The sequence below is a fragment of the Sus scrofa genome, chromosome 11 (genome assembly GCF_000003025.6).
Source record: "Sus scrofa isolate TJ Tabasco breed Duroc chromosome 11, Sscrofa11.1, whole genome shotgun sequence".
Lineage (NCBI taxonomy): Eukaryota > Metazoa > Chordata > Mammalia > Artiodactyla > Suidae > Sus > Sus scrofa.
Genome location: NC_010453.5, coordinates 18,130,646 through 18,145,757, shown reverse-complemented (window position 1 = coordinate 18,145,757; position 15,112 = coordinate 18,130,646). Strand labels below are relative to the sequence as shown.

General features: G+C 44.5%; 2 protein-coding genes across 8 annotated transcripts in view; both read right to left on the bottom strand.

The window, feature by feature from the left end:
* Window positions 1-13,745, bottom strand: part of RCBTB1 (RCC1 and BTB domain containing protein 1) — a 65,747-nt gene extending 52,002 nt beyond the window's left edge. For 2 of the 7 annotated variants that reach the window (XM_005668401.3, XM_021065307.1), the window contains exons 1-2: window positions 13,615-13,744; window positions 12,721-12,805 (exon numbers count right to left, since the gene is read on the bottom strand). The gene's annotated coding sequence lies outside the window, so the exon portion shown is untranslated. Of the gene's footprint in view, window positions 1-12,720; window positions 12,806-13,614 lie in introns of all 7 variants that reach the window. The other 5 variants (XM_021065308.1, XM_021065309.1, XM_021065311.1 and 2 more) reach the window with 4 other exon arrangements.
* Window positions 1-15,112, bottom strand: part of EBPL (emopamil binding protein like) — a 110,752-nt gene that overhangs the window by 4,972 nt on the left and 90,668 nt on the right. The window lies entirely within an intron of this gene.

Sequence of the window (15,112 nt, the reverse complement as noted above, 5' to 3'; positions counted from 1 at the left end):
TCAGGAAGTTCACAAGGGCTCGCGGCAGGAGGTTTACCCTTGGGCTATGGACTGAAGCCCAGGGAGTGTCTTTGTTACACTAGACAAACCAGGCAGCTGACAACATGAACAGGGCATCCTGAGAATTCAGACAAGGTTCTTGGGAGTTACCAGAACCTGGATGTGCTCCACGCTGCCCATGGTGACAGATCAGTCCTGAGCTTGGGCATATGGCATATTTTTACTAAGGTAGCACGATGCAAATGTAAATACCACCAAAATGGTCTAATTAACTCAAAATGACCGCCATCATCATTACAGTCCGAGATTACTGTGGTGACTCCATTTTCCTAGGGGCAGTGGTACTTCTGCTGGTATTAAGAAAATCATACTAAGTATCCTAATTCTATCAGCTCCACAGACTTAACGTTCAGCTCTCTATCACAAAATTATGAAGTACATATACTACTAATCCAAAAAGCTAAAGCAGATATAATCACTAAACATTAACTAGCATTTAATCTTTTTTTTTTTTTTTTGTCTTTTTAGGGCCACGCCTGTGGCATATGGAGGTTCCCAGGCTAGGGGTCTAATCAGAGCTACAGTTGCCAGCTTACGTCATAGCCACAGCAACCCCAGATCGAGCAGCGTCTGCAACCTACACCACAGCTCACGGCAACGCCAGATCCTTAACCCACTAAGCAAGGCCAGGGATCGAACCCTCAACCTCATGGTTTCTAGTCGGATTTGTTTCCGCTATGCCATGCCAGGAACTCCAGCACTTAATCTTTTATAAAACCTCTATCAGACTTGAGAATCGTGGGGCTAACAATGTGGGGGAAATACAAGGTTCTATCACAGGAAGAGTGGTATTAAGGCAGTCTACTAAATTTGCCCAAACATGAAGTAGATCTATTAACAGTTTTGACCTTGTATGGATTTCACCTTAAAGGAATAAAAGTAAATTTAAATCAGCACTGAAATCATCACTCCAGACCAAAAATAAATAAATACATAAATACATAAATAAATCATCACACCGGGGGTTGCAAAAAAAATTCAGATGCTTTGAATAGGAACATGTGAGGTTATTCTAGCAATGTACTGAGAAGGCATTACTAAGAGACAAGACTCTCCAAAGGGTCCCCTCAACCTAGGCCATCCTGGACAGGCACGCACCTTGGTAGGTAGTAAGCGCTGATTAACCATGTGTCTTAGGATAATCCACTGCTTTTCCTTCCCCATTACTGAGCATCCCAAGGGAAAATGCTAATAAAAAGCTAAACTATGTGCTTATTCCCAAGCAAAAAACAAAAAACAAAAACAAGACAATAACCCACAAAAAGCAAAAGTACTCTGTAAGTCTCAGGCAGACATATGTACAATACATACCATGTGATTACAATTTTTAAAGTATAATATATACAGAAAAAGGATATATACACACCAAAATGTATTTCTCTAGAGATTAGAGGTGATTTATTTTGTTTAAATTTACCCCAAATTTCTGTAATACACACTTTGTAATCAAAAAATAAATAAGCATTTTCAATGAAAATAAATAGTTATTTTAATTATGTTTACCCCCTAAGCTGATAAAAGTTCTATGAGGTATTTTCGCCTTAAATTCACAGCCTATGGTGGGAGACTGTTTGATGCAAATCTGTAAAATGAATTATTAATATAAACTTAAATGGAGAAGGTGTGAATGTAAAATGATACAGCTAATATGGAAAACATACGCAAATTCCTCAGGAAAATAAACATAGAATTACCACATTCTATGCAACTACCAACTCCACTTCCAGTATATACCCAAATATTTGAGAGCAGGGACGTAGATGGTTGTACACCAATGCTCAAAACAACATTATTCACAACAGACAAAAGATGGAAAACCCAAAGATCTATCAACAGATGGATGGATAAACAAAATGTGGTGTCTCACGCATCCATATGTTCACTGCAACACTATTCACAATAGCCAAGACATGAAAACATCCTAAATGTCCATCGACAGATAAATGCATTAAGAAGCTGTGGTATATACACACAATGGAATATTACTCAGCCATAAAAAAACACAAAATAACGCCATTTGCAGCAACATGGATAGAACTACAGACTCTCATAAAAAGTGAAGTCAGTCAGAAAGAGAAAGATAAATACCATATATCACTTATATCTGGAATCTAATATATGGCACAAATGAACCTTTCTACAGAAAAGAAACTCATGGACATGGAGAACAGACTTGTGGTTGCCGAGGGGGAAAGAGTGAGATAGAGGGGAGCTTGGGGTTAACAGATGTAGACTACTGCCTTTGGAATAGATTAGCAATGAGCTCCTGCTGTACAGCACTGGGAACTATATCTAATCACTTATGATGGAGCATGATAATGTGAGAAGAAGAATGTGTGTGTGTGTGTGTGTGTGTGTGTGTGTGTGTGTGTGAGAGAGAGAGACTGGGTCACCTTGCTGGACAGTAGAAAATTGAAAGAACACTGTAAACCAGCTATGACGGAAAAAACAAAAATCATTAAAAAAATAAGTTATTGTTGAGCAATAAATGAATCTATCTGAAAGTTTTTGGCTATTTGACCCCCAACAGCAACAACAACAAAATGTGGTGTTTACCTATAATGGAATGAAGTAGGTATTGAAATGAAATACTGCCACATAGGAAAACAGAGATGAACATGTAATACATGCTAAGGGAAATATGCCGGACACAAAAGAATAAATACTGTATGAGTTCACTTACATGAGGTACCTGCAATCAAATTCACAGAGACAGAAAGTAGAATGAGGTTGTCAGGGCTTGTGAGGGATGGGTATGGGGAGTTATTATTTAATGGGTACAGAGTTTCAGTTGGGATGACAAGAAAGTTCCGGAAATGGAGAGTGGTGAAAGTGGCATAACAATGTGAATGGAGTTAATGTCGTTAAACTATATACTCAGAAATGGTTAAAATGGCAACTTTTGCTATGTTTATTTTATCATAATTAAAAAATAAAATAATAATCCCATGGGGTTTTTACCAAGCCTGTATTAATAGACTCAAAGATATATTTTTAAAAATTAAATGGGAGTTCTCGTCATGGAGCAGTGGAAATGAATCCGACTAGGAACCATGAGGTTGCAGGTTCGACCTCTGGCCTCACTCAGTGGGTTAAGGATCTGGCATTGCTGTGAGCTGTGGTATAGATGGCAGATGTGGCTTGGATCTGATATTGCTGTGCTGTGGTGTAGGCCAGCAGCTGTAGCTCCGATTGGACCCCTAGCCAGGGAACCTCCATATGCCATGAGTGTGGCCCCAAAAAGAAAAAGAAAAAAAAAAAATTTAAATGTAGGAGTTCCCATCGTGGCTCAGTGGTTAACAAATCCGACTAGGAACCATGAGGTTTCGGGTTCGATCCCTGGCCTTGCTCAGTGGGTTAAGGATCTGGCGTTGCCGTGAGCTGTGGTGCGGGTCACAGACTCGGCTCGGATCCTGTATTGCTGTGGCTCTGGCGTAGGCTGGTGGTTACAGCTCTGATTAGACCCCTAGCCTGGGAACCTCCATATGCTGCAGGAGCAACTCAAGTAAAGGCAAAAAGACAAAAAATTAATTAAATATAGAAGGGTTTCAGACCTAAAAAATAATTTTGGAAAAGTGTAAACATAATCATTAATTCTGTCTTGAAAAGGAAAGTTCAGATTAGGGCGATTCTGAATGGAACATTTCTAAAAGAAATATAAACTTCTTAGAACTTTCCAGCACATACATCAATTCAAACTAGACCAAACTAATTGCTATGATAAACAGCTCCTTCCAGAGCTTGATTGATAATCATAAAAATGAATTATAATCAGCATGTCAGTTGTATTAGTTACTTGTGAAATTCAGTAAGATAGTGATTTTTTGCAACATTATTTTTATCCTTTTTTTTTTTGGTCTTTTCTAGGGCCACACCCATGGCATATGGAGGTTCCCAGGCTAGGGGTCTAATCGGAGCTGTAGCCTCCAGCCTACACCAGAGCCACAGCAACTCAGGATCCAAGCCGCGTCTTCGACTTACACCACAGCTCACAGCAACACCAGATCCTTAACCCACTGAGCGAGGCCAGGGATCAAACCTGCAACCTCATGGTTCCTAGTCGGATTCGTTAACCACTGAACCACGATGGGAATGCCCTCATTTTTTCATTTTTTTAAGATTTGTTGAAGTACAGTTGATCTACAGAGTTGTAATAAATTTCTGCTGCATTACCCATCATTATTATTATCATTATTATTTTGCTTTTTAGGGCCACACTTTCGAAATATGGAAACTCCCAAGCTAGGGGTTGAATTGGAGCTGTACCTGCTGGCCTACACCACAGCAATGTGAGATCCAAGCCACATCTGCCATCTACACCACAGCTCATGGCAACGCTGGATCCCCAACCCACTGAGCAAGGCCAGGGATCGAACCCACATCCTCATGGTTTGTTAACCGCTGTGCCACAACGGGAACTCCTCCATAGTTTGTTTGGCACGAAAGTACATCCTACATTCCCAAAGACCAACTCTGTGTCCATTAGTATTACAGATCTATGCGCCATCCCCTGGGATGGCTTTTCCTAGCAAATGGCACTGTCCCTGGGAGAGCCAATGGCATGGGGAAGAAAAGGTTATTTCACTTTACACCCTGAAAGGAAATTCAGTCAAGAGGACAAAAACAGACCTTCCAATTTTAGAAATCCACATTTAGAACTGGAAGACTGAAGGAGTAAGGTAGCAACCAATCTTTTGATCCCTCTAAGAGCATGTTTATTTCCCCTTCCCCTGAGAACCAAGAATTAAGGGAGGGTGTGGGGAGGGCTTTGTTTTAATGATCTAGCAAAAACATACTTGAATGTTTTTAGAGTTTTAAAGAAACAGGAAACAAAATAATACAGGAAAACTTGTTTTTGATGAAATCATGGCCTAAACACTAAACAATACCAGAAATTTAGAGCTGCCTTATAAGCCAGCATGTGGCTTCCACAAAGACCTCGAGCCCCAAATTCTAAGCAGACAGACTTGGCGCAAAGGAGACGGATGTCACCAATGGGACTTCCCAACTCTTCTGCTGACCTAAAAGCTTGCTAAGGAAAAAGAGGTCAAAACAGAATGAGCAACCCTGCAGAACTGGTTAGCACCAAGATTCTGCCTCCTCTGCTGGTGTCATCCAAGGGGCATGAAGTGAGTTTGTATCATTTTTATCAAGGAAGCTGATATCCTCACAGGAAACAGGAAGGACTCTGAATGTTGGAACAATCCATTTACGACAGCCTAGACATGCCTTAGCACATAAGCCATAGCCACATTTAGACTATCCGAAACAGCAACGGCAAGTATGAAAAATAACATTAAATTTTTTTTTTCTTTTTTGGCCACCCGGCAGTATATGGAGTTCCTGGGCCAGGGATCAGCTCTGAGGCACAGTTGCAACCTAGACCATAGCTGGGGCAACGGTGGATCCTTCAATCCACTGTGCGGGGCTGGGGATCAAACCTCCACCGCCCCAGCAACCCGAGCCACTGCAGTCGGATTCTTAACCCACTGTACCACTGCAGGAACTCCAGAAAACTGTGACATGAAATCCCAGAAATCAAATTCTCAGTATTCTAGCAAATTACAAAATGTAAGCGTTTCCTTAGAAAAGATCATGCAGGTTTCCTGCAGGAACATGTGTTTTTTTTCATAGACTTCTTTTTCACGAGTGGAAGTTCCCATCTGAACACAAAGGATTTAAAGGTGTGGCCATCCTTCCCTGCTTTAGAGTACCTTCTATTTCAACTCTATGAAAACTTTCAAATAGAGGAGGTCTAGGGTTTGGGGTAAAGCCCCACATTTTAGGACACAAATTTACAACTTATGTCACATATCTACACTACAGCAAAAACAAGTCAAAAAAATCTCTCAAGTTACAGAAGAACCACATGTCACTATTATCATCAATTTCTTCCATACTTATTCTGATGGGCTTTTTGAGACTGAGCAGACGCAACGACTCTGATTTCGACACCAAATGTGTGCCCCAAGTCCAGACAAACCTCTAAGAGAATCAGCCTCAAGGTTTTTTTACAATAAAAATACGCTTCTAAACCATTTCACCCATTCTCTGGTCTAAGTATGCAAAGAAGCAAAGTTTCAGAGGTTTGCTGAGACACTGCTGCTGTTACTACCCCAACCGTTAGAACAGCTGTCATCCACTCCTCTTTTCTGTAGTATTGCCAAACTGCAAGAATGAAAGGGAAACAGACAATGCCCTGAATACCTGACCAATTCCACAAAGACTAAGGGACTCTCAGAATGGAGCATTCTCCAAAGCGGCTTATGCCACCCTCCATAAAGACAGCTGGAGAGGCAACAAGGTAATCCTCCTACCTTCATCTCAAGACAGCACGACTGCTGTCCTAGAATTTCACAACACTCACTGTGACTGCCCTCTGCCTCCTCAAATTCATCACTCATTTAAGAGGACAACTGTGACTTCCAAAGACCAACAGGTTCCTTGACCTGAAGCACAGCGTGCAATAATGGCCTGGGGAGAGAATTCTTTAGCCCCCTCATCCAAGAGGCAGCTTTCATTTCCTTGCACAGAAGCTTTAGGCGATTCTAGGACATTGGGGATCTGACAGCTCATTGTAAGTGAAGAAATAATTCTACTGAAGCCTGTATTCAGGTTAGCAACGCAAACAAGCCAAGCAGCAATAGCATGAGCAACAACAAAAAATAATACTCAGGGTTGTGAAGCTGATTATGTTGCTTTTACAAGACATTTCTATTTTCAAAAGGAAACCAGAATAGAAACCTCCATGATTACAAATAATTTTCTTCTATCGTTTTGTGCCTTGTAGCACCAAACATAAGACTTTGCAAAACTGATCACAAAGACAGGTCAACAGTTAAAGAAACAGAACACATTAATAGTTCATTTTATTTTTCTAATGAGTCCAAAGCTGGAATGGAAGGGCCCAAGTTCAAATCGATTTACAGTGTCAGGAACCCCTCCCTCAGGGATATCTCTAAAGTGATTTCACCTACTAGTCTCTGCTGCATGAAAAGTATCACCTGTACCCTGTTATGGCCTAAAGCCAGTCTAAAATTCCAGCAATGGACAGGCAGAACCACACTACAGTCACTCAGTAATTGTTTACTGAAGGTCCTCTAGGTAAACACTGAATCAATAGCACCCTCTCCCCTCCCCCAGCAGGACAGCTATGGGATCAGGAGGGTCCTGGCACATAAACAGATGCTCACCACAGTGCGGCCATGCGCCGACAGGGAAGTTCAGGTGCTATGGGATCATCAGAATTGGGAGGTGTCGGGAGTTTCCGTTGTGGTGCAGTGGAAACGAATCCGACTGGGAACCATGAGGTTGTGGATTCAATCCCTGGCCACACTCAGCAGGTTAAGGATCCGGTGTTGCCGTGAGCTGTGGTGTAGGTCACAGACATGGCTCAGATCCTGGTTGCTGTGGCTCTGGCATAGGCCAGAGGCTGTAGCTCCAATTCGACCTCTAGCCTGGGAACCTTCATATGCCACAGCCCTAAAAAGACAAAAAAAAAAAAAAAAAAAAAAAAAGAATTGGGAGGCGTGAGGCGTCAACTACCTGAAGAGAAGGCAGGCACCTGGAACAGTGAACACATATGCCAGATGAAAGTCTGGTGGAGGAGCTGAGAGAAATTTAGCAGGCTAAAGGCAAAAAGCTTAGTCTTTATCTAAAGAGCAACACGTAACCAGGGAAGGATCTTAAGCACGGAAGTGGCACAATCAGGTGTACATCTATGAAAGACACTGGCTGAACGTAGAGATTAGATGGAGTGGGAGTTCCCGTTGTGGCTCAGTGGTAAATGAATCCTACTAGGAACAATGAGGTTGCGGGTTCGGTCCCTGCCCTTGCTCAGTGGGTTGAGGATCCGGCATTGCCGTGAGCTGTGGTGTAGGCTGCAGACGTGGCTTGGATCCCACGTTGCTGTGGCTGTGGTGTAGGCTGGCGGCTACAGCTCCGATTCGACCCCTAGCCTGGGAACCTCCATATGCCATGGGAGCGGCCCAAGAAATGGCAAAAAAGACAGAAAAAAAAAAAAAGATTAGATGGGGTGATGGATTAGATGGGGTGAGGGAAGAGGATATACTCAGAGACTAAGGTGGTACTAGTAATTGGGAGAGAGAGAATGGAAGCCTATGCCAGGGAAACGGAGGTGGAGAAAACCACCAGAGACAGACTCAAAAGCATTCTGTAACTGACCATCTGGGAGGAGGGAGCTGGATAAGGGGAAGGCAAAGCCAAGGATCATACGCAGATGCTCAGCTTAGGCAAGTGAATGAAGCACAACCCACCCAGAGAACACAGTGCACGTCACGGGGAGGTGAGGAATTCTACTCTGGACAATCTACACTTAGCTACCTGTGGGATATCAAAGTGGGTATGTCCAAGAGATAGATTTATCAATTTGAAGATCAAGAAAGAGATCTAGAGGTTCCCATTGTGGCTCAGTGGTAAAGAACCCGACTAGCATCCATGAGGACCCAGGTTCCATCCCTGGCCTCGCTCAGTGGGTTAAGGATCCCATGTTGCCGTGAGCTGTGGTGTAGACTGCAGATGCAGCTTAGATCTTCAGCAGCTATGGCTGTGTCTGTGGCTCGAAGCTGCAGATCCGATTAGACCCCTAACCTGGGAACTTCCCTATGCTGTGGGTGCAGCCCTAAAAAGACCAAAAAAAAAAAAAAAAGAGAGAGAGAGAGAGAGAGAGATCTAAATTGGAGATTTGGAAATCTGGCATGAGCTCACTCAGGAAAGTGTGCAGTAAGAAGAGAAGATCTTGGACAGAACTCAAAGGAAGTCCAACAACAAAGGCACAAGGAGTACTTCCTAAGAGACTGAAGGAACAGGCAGACTAGGAAGAAAACCAGGAGACCGCAGCCTGAAGACAGGAGCATCACACAAAGGTGCTAGTGTCAGTACTGAATGCAGCTGAGAGGCCACACAAGGTAAGGACTGAGAAGTGCCCATTGTATTTAGCAAAAATTATTGGTGACCTTAAGAAGCTTCAGAGAGTCTGTGGGTGAACAAGGCCAGGCTGCAGCAGGTGGAGGAGCACGTGAAAGGTGAAAAGAAAGAAACAATGAATACGAAGAACATCTTCAAGAAACCTGCCTACAAACAAAAAAGGACCTCCTGTTGTGGCTCAGCGGTTAGCACACCTGACCGGCATCCATGAGGACTCAGATTCAATCCCTGGCCTCGCTAAGTGAGTCAAGGATCCGGTGCCATGGTGCACGTCACAGACGCAGCTCGGATCCCATGCTGCTGTGGCTGTGGTGTAGGCAGGCGGCTACAGCTCCGATTGGACTGACCCCCAGCCTGGGAACCTCCACACGCCATAGGTGCGGCCCTAAAAAGGAAAAAAAAAGAAAAGAAAAAAGAAAGAAACTTGCCTATGAAGGAGAAAGGAGAGGACGATAGTAATTGTAAAACAGACTGCAGCTGAAGGACATATTTGGGGTGATTTTTTAAAACATGTTAGAGACTTGAAAATGTTTAAATGTTAATGGGAAGGAGCCAGCAGAGAGGAAAAGGAAGACTTTCTGCTGAGAGTAAGAGGGAAGGAGCAAAAGACAGTAGAGTGAAGAAATAAAGTCCTGTAATACATGAGAAATAAGAGTCTACGTAAGATTCACTCTCTCCGACTCTTGAGATCAAAGCGCTTCTAAGACACATGTTCACAGTAGCCGATCTTACCTCTGTACTATCGGGACTTACAACTGAAATCATGGTGCTAAATTCATCAAATGACAAATTGCAAGTAACACTAAACATCTGCCACCTCAATAATGGGCAATGCCTTTAAAACACGTGAGATGATCATATCATATCATCAGATGTGAAGACTGATAATAATCATGAATACAAATAAACAATTACAGCAGAAGAAAATGATTTTTGACTTGGGCAGTTACCTAATAGAATACGAGATATGGCTACAATCTTTGGTTAAACTAATTCAATAGGTACATCCCTATGTAATAGTAAGTAATGTAGAGGCTTAGCTTTAAAGTATGCCACTGCATATGCTGACCACAATCGTGTGCTCAGGGATTACTTCTTGGGAATGATTTATGTGCAAACCAGATTTACACCAAGGGTTTTATCACATGAGGTGCTACATTGTTGTTTCAGTTCAATTTTGCTGAGCAACATGCTATCCCAAAACTCAGTGGCTTGAAACAACAGCAATTTGTTATTCTCTTAACTCTGTGTTTTGACTGGGCCCACCTGGCTTCACAGGTACCGGGAGCTTGACTGGGGCTGAAACAGGCCTCGGTCATGCACCTGGGCCACTCGATGTGGCCTCTCTTTCTCCACCTAGTCTAGCCCAGGCTTCTGTACATGCGTATTGGCCTCCCCCAGGGTGAATGCTAAAGCTGCCAGGCCTCTTGAGGACTGTGCCCAGAACTGACACACATCACTTCCACCACATTATACTGGTTAAAGCAAGTCACAAGGCCAGCCTAGATTCTAATTGTGCAGAAACAGACTCCATCTTTTGATGGGAGGAGCTGCTGGCAGTCATCTTTGGAAACACTCTACCAAGCTGTAAATAACATGACTAGATGTTTATGCCATAACACCTGAGTTCACGATTGAAGCACCAGAGGACAGACCATTTCCCAAACGAGAACATTTCCTTAAGCAATAAAAAGAATACATGGGCAGAAATATTCCCCCCGCCCCGCCCCCCGCCGCCCCGTGAAATGCTAGGCTCACAAAAGTCATGGAATCCTCTCTTCTGGGGTTATGGGGTGGACAGAGACCATCCTTCAGGAATGGTCTGAATACAATCTTCCGCGATGGGAGTCATCATTTTCTGAAGTCATTTCACACCTTACACCATCTTACGTATGTTTGAGTATTATCTCCTTTTTTAAAGTGTTTCTAATACTAAAAAATATAGAGGTCTCCTTAGCTATTTGAACACTTGCTATCCAAACTCTAGCTAAACTCAGGAATCAAACAGATTTTGCTAAGTCTTTCATTAATACTCAAACTTTTGCTACTGGCTCTCCCAGGCTTAGGAATGAACTAGACTTGGACCTCACAGTACCTCTTAGCATCTGAAATCTCACTGTCTGAACAAAGCAACCAGTAAGTTTGTACTTATACTCCAAAATATTAACTTGTTATCTTTAGAGGATATAAATTACAGGTCATGTACATTTTTCTTTATGCTTCTGTATTCTCCAAATGTTCATTACCTTGCAATTTTTTTTTTTAAAGTCTCTACTGGAGACTTAACATGCTTGGAAATTTTAAAAAATTAAGTCCATATTGTGAGTCTCATACATAACGGATTTAGATAAGTATTTGACCTCTTCTAGGCGGTCCACTCTGGTTAAACTCGGACAACATTCCTCACGTGTGTCCTGTGCCTTCCTTAACATGCACATGATATGGAACATTTTTAGATTTTTTTTAAAACCACAGAACACTTAAACAGGTGTTCTAATGCCCTGCCTAGATCTAGACTTCTTGAGGGCTCAAACCTTGTTTCCCATGCCTGACTTACTGTTTAAGGTAGTGCACACAGAAGGAACAGCATAATAACAACGACAACAGTAACAGCAAAGGTCTCTGACTTCCCTTCAGTTTCCTCTTCCCCACTCTGAGGACCAGATAACACTGACTCAGACTTCCCAGCGTGAATTACTAATTATTAAGATGGAACCAAGCTCTCGGGAGAATGTACAGGCAACACTTTTTTTTTTTAAATGGCCACACCTGCAGCATATGGACGTGCCCAGGCCAGGGACTGAATCGGAGCCACAGCTGCAACCTATTCCTGCAACTGCAGCAAGGCAGGCAGGCTCCTTTAACCCACTGCACCGGGCTGAGGATGAACCCAAGCAGGGACCCAAGCCACTGCTGGTACATTCCTAACCCACTGAGTCACAACCGGAACTCTCAGGCAACTCTTCAAAAAGTTTAAAATAATTTTTGTAAAGCCGCACACTTGATAGCATTGATTTTTATGGCTATTCGCTTTCCGAAGTTCCAGAATTTGATCATCTGGATCACACACATAAAAATCACTATAGAAGGAATCTCTTTAAAGATTAATATCCTGGGGAAGAGGGAGAGGAGGGAAGAAGAAAGATTAACATCCTTTCTCTTCAAGAGAAACAGACTAGGAGTTCCTGTCATGGCTCAGTGGTTAATGAATCTGACTAGGAACCATGAGGTTGCAGGTTCGATTCCTGGTTTCATTCAATGGGTTAAGGATCTGGTGTTGCTGTGACCTGTGGTGTAGGTTGCAGACTCCACTCAGATCTGACGCTGCTGGGGCTGTGGCGTAGGCGGGCAGCTGTAGCTCTGACTGAACCCCTAGCTTGGGAACCTCCATACACCACGGGTGTGACTATAAAAAGCAAAAAAAAGAAAAAAAAAAGAGAAACAGATTAGAGGGTTGAAAAAAAAGGACTTGTCTAGACGTATACATAAATGGACTGATATTTCCACAATGGATTAAAAGATATCCACTCCACAGATTAACTGCTGTATTAATAGAATTTAAATACACAGTTACATATTCAACTCTGAAAGCAGCAGCAAAGAGGTGAAATTCACCCAGTGCTCACTTCAAATGGTTAACTTCTAAAATTTAAAGCATATTATAAACTGCTGTCGAGGTTAAGTCATTTTCCCATTCCTTTCAGCATTATATACCTTGATGTTTTCGTGTCACTAGCCGTCAATGTACAGCAGTTTCAGAAACTCACAGTTTTTGCCTCCAAGAGCTATAATCCTCCCCCTAAAAAGAAGAGGCCAAAGACAAGACTATGAATATGGGGTTTTTTAAAGCATCATAACATGACTTTATAAAATTGTCATCCCCAGGTGCAGAGTTCTGCAGGAGCCAACTTCAGAGTATCTCACATGCAAATAATATAAACAAAAAGCCACTTAGGGGAGCAGAACAGTGTGCCTAGATGGTCATCTTAAATGAAACAGAGCAAGTAGTCTATCCGAGGCAGGACAAGAGAAATGATTGTTCACTCAGCTCACTGCACTCCTGGATAAAAAGTCCCGAAGAAGGGAAACCCCTGTGTGGATTCAGTGTTATGGGGGAAATGGGAAGAGTGTGGAGTTCGTCTGTGACACCACTACCACTTTGGAGGCCCAGCAGGAGATGCTAAGGTCTTGGGCGGGGCCGAGGGAGGACCGGGAGAGTGGGAGGGGAGGTCTTCTCTCAGTCAACAGCGCCGAGAGTAGTGACAGACTTTAGATACGGGCAAAACCGCGTCCCCACAGCTTTAAAAAAAAAAAAAAAAAAAAGGAGGGAGCAGGGAAAACTTTCCCGAGCCTCTCCCCACCCTGTCCCTCCTCAGAGGAAGAAACTCAAGGAGAAGAGCCAACAGTGCCGGCTGCCCCATCACCCGCCCCGACTCAGCGGCCGGCGCACTGGAGGCCGGGAGCCGGGGGCCTGGACCAGGAGGAGGGAGGGCGCAGGAGTAACGGGGCGCCTCGGCCGGGCCCGCGGGACGGGGGAGCGAGCAGAAGGCAGGGGCGGGAGGGGCCTCCGCGAGCTCGAGCCTGCGCCCCCCGCCCCGCTCCAGTTACCTGGGAGGCCAGCCGCGGCCGCGCGCCGTCCATCCAGGCCCAGCCGCCGGGAGCACGGCGGGAACCTCGGAAGCGCCGCGCGAGCGGGAGAATCGCCGGCTAGTGGCCGGCGAAGGGGCGGAGCTGGAGGGAGCGCCGGGGGCTGGGCGCCGGGTCACGTGGCCGGGCCGCCTCACGTGACGCCGACGCCCAGCGCGCCCCGCCTGCCTCGCCAGCCCCGCAGTCCGCCCGCGGGGTGGGCGGGGATCCTGTCCTCTTTCGGCCCCGGGCTAACGAGCCCGACTCCTCCGGAAGCCGATTGGCTGTCGGAGTCCAGTCGTCGCGATGGCATTCGGTGGCTGCCGAGTTTCACAGGCTTTTGTCACTCAGGGAACCAGGGGCACGCGAGAGGTGGACTCCCGCTGCCCTCCCAGGATGCTGGCCATAGGGAGGGGGCCGTACAGCCACCCTAAGAGGACCTGAGCACACTTCTCTTCCTGCCCCATAGCGCGGTCTGCCCACTGTTGGCATTACTCAGGTGGTGCAGTCGGAGACAAAAGGACCTCGGAGGGGTCATTTTACTCCAGAAACTCATCCCCCCCCCAACATACACACTCCTCAATCCCCCATTTACCTACCAGTCGAAAAGCACCTAAGGCCGAGAAGGTGGCAACTGGACCAATATCAGAAAGAAGGAGGGGGTGAGGCAGCGGTACTCGGTAGCAGGCTGTGAAAATCGGAAGGGATCCAAGACAGAGAAGGACCCAATTTTTTTCTTGCTATAAATAAGTAAACTGAGGCCGGGAGTGGGGACGCTTCCTGCTGCCCCATCCAGCCTATCTATTGAGACCACCATCATGTTTATGTAAAGTACTGCTCAGCTCTCCAGAAACTCCCTGGCTCAACAGGATAAAGTCCCAACTTCTTGGCATAACTTTCCAAGCAAGCTTGCTCAAACTTAATTCTCCCAATTGAATAGAAAAACATTTTTGAGCATCACCAATCAGCTCTGCTAATCTACTGAAAGAAGCCTGCTTTTCCTCATCTTCCAGTGCTTGCTCACCATTGCTGGAGGCTTTGACTCCGCAGAATTCCCATTTCCCTTGACTGCCCACCTTTCTTCGGATTCCTTACTTTTTCCCTGAATTACTTTACTCCTCTTTGCATTTGTTCATTCTTTTGCCTCAGGCTGAAATGCTTTAAATTACCACCTTTTCCTCCCTTAAAGAAAATCAAAGCCAAATGGTAGTTCAAACAGTAAAAACAGATTTTAATCAAAAACGATTGCAATAGGGAAATTGAGCCCACTTCCATACTGAGGTTTCCTTTCCCCTCCTGTAATAGTTCCTGAATAAAATCTGTTCTTTTGTTGCGGAAACCGCAAAAACTGTGGCAACGGAAGGAGACAAACAGCACTCGGAGATATGGAAAAGCAAGGTTTATTCAGCACCGGTGCGGGTGCAGAGGAGTCACCTCCAGAGTCTGAGCACCAGGTCTTTGTTCTCAGTAACTTTTATAC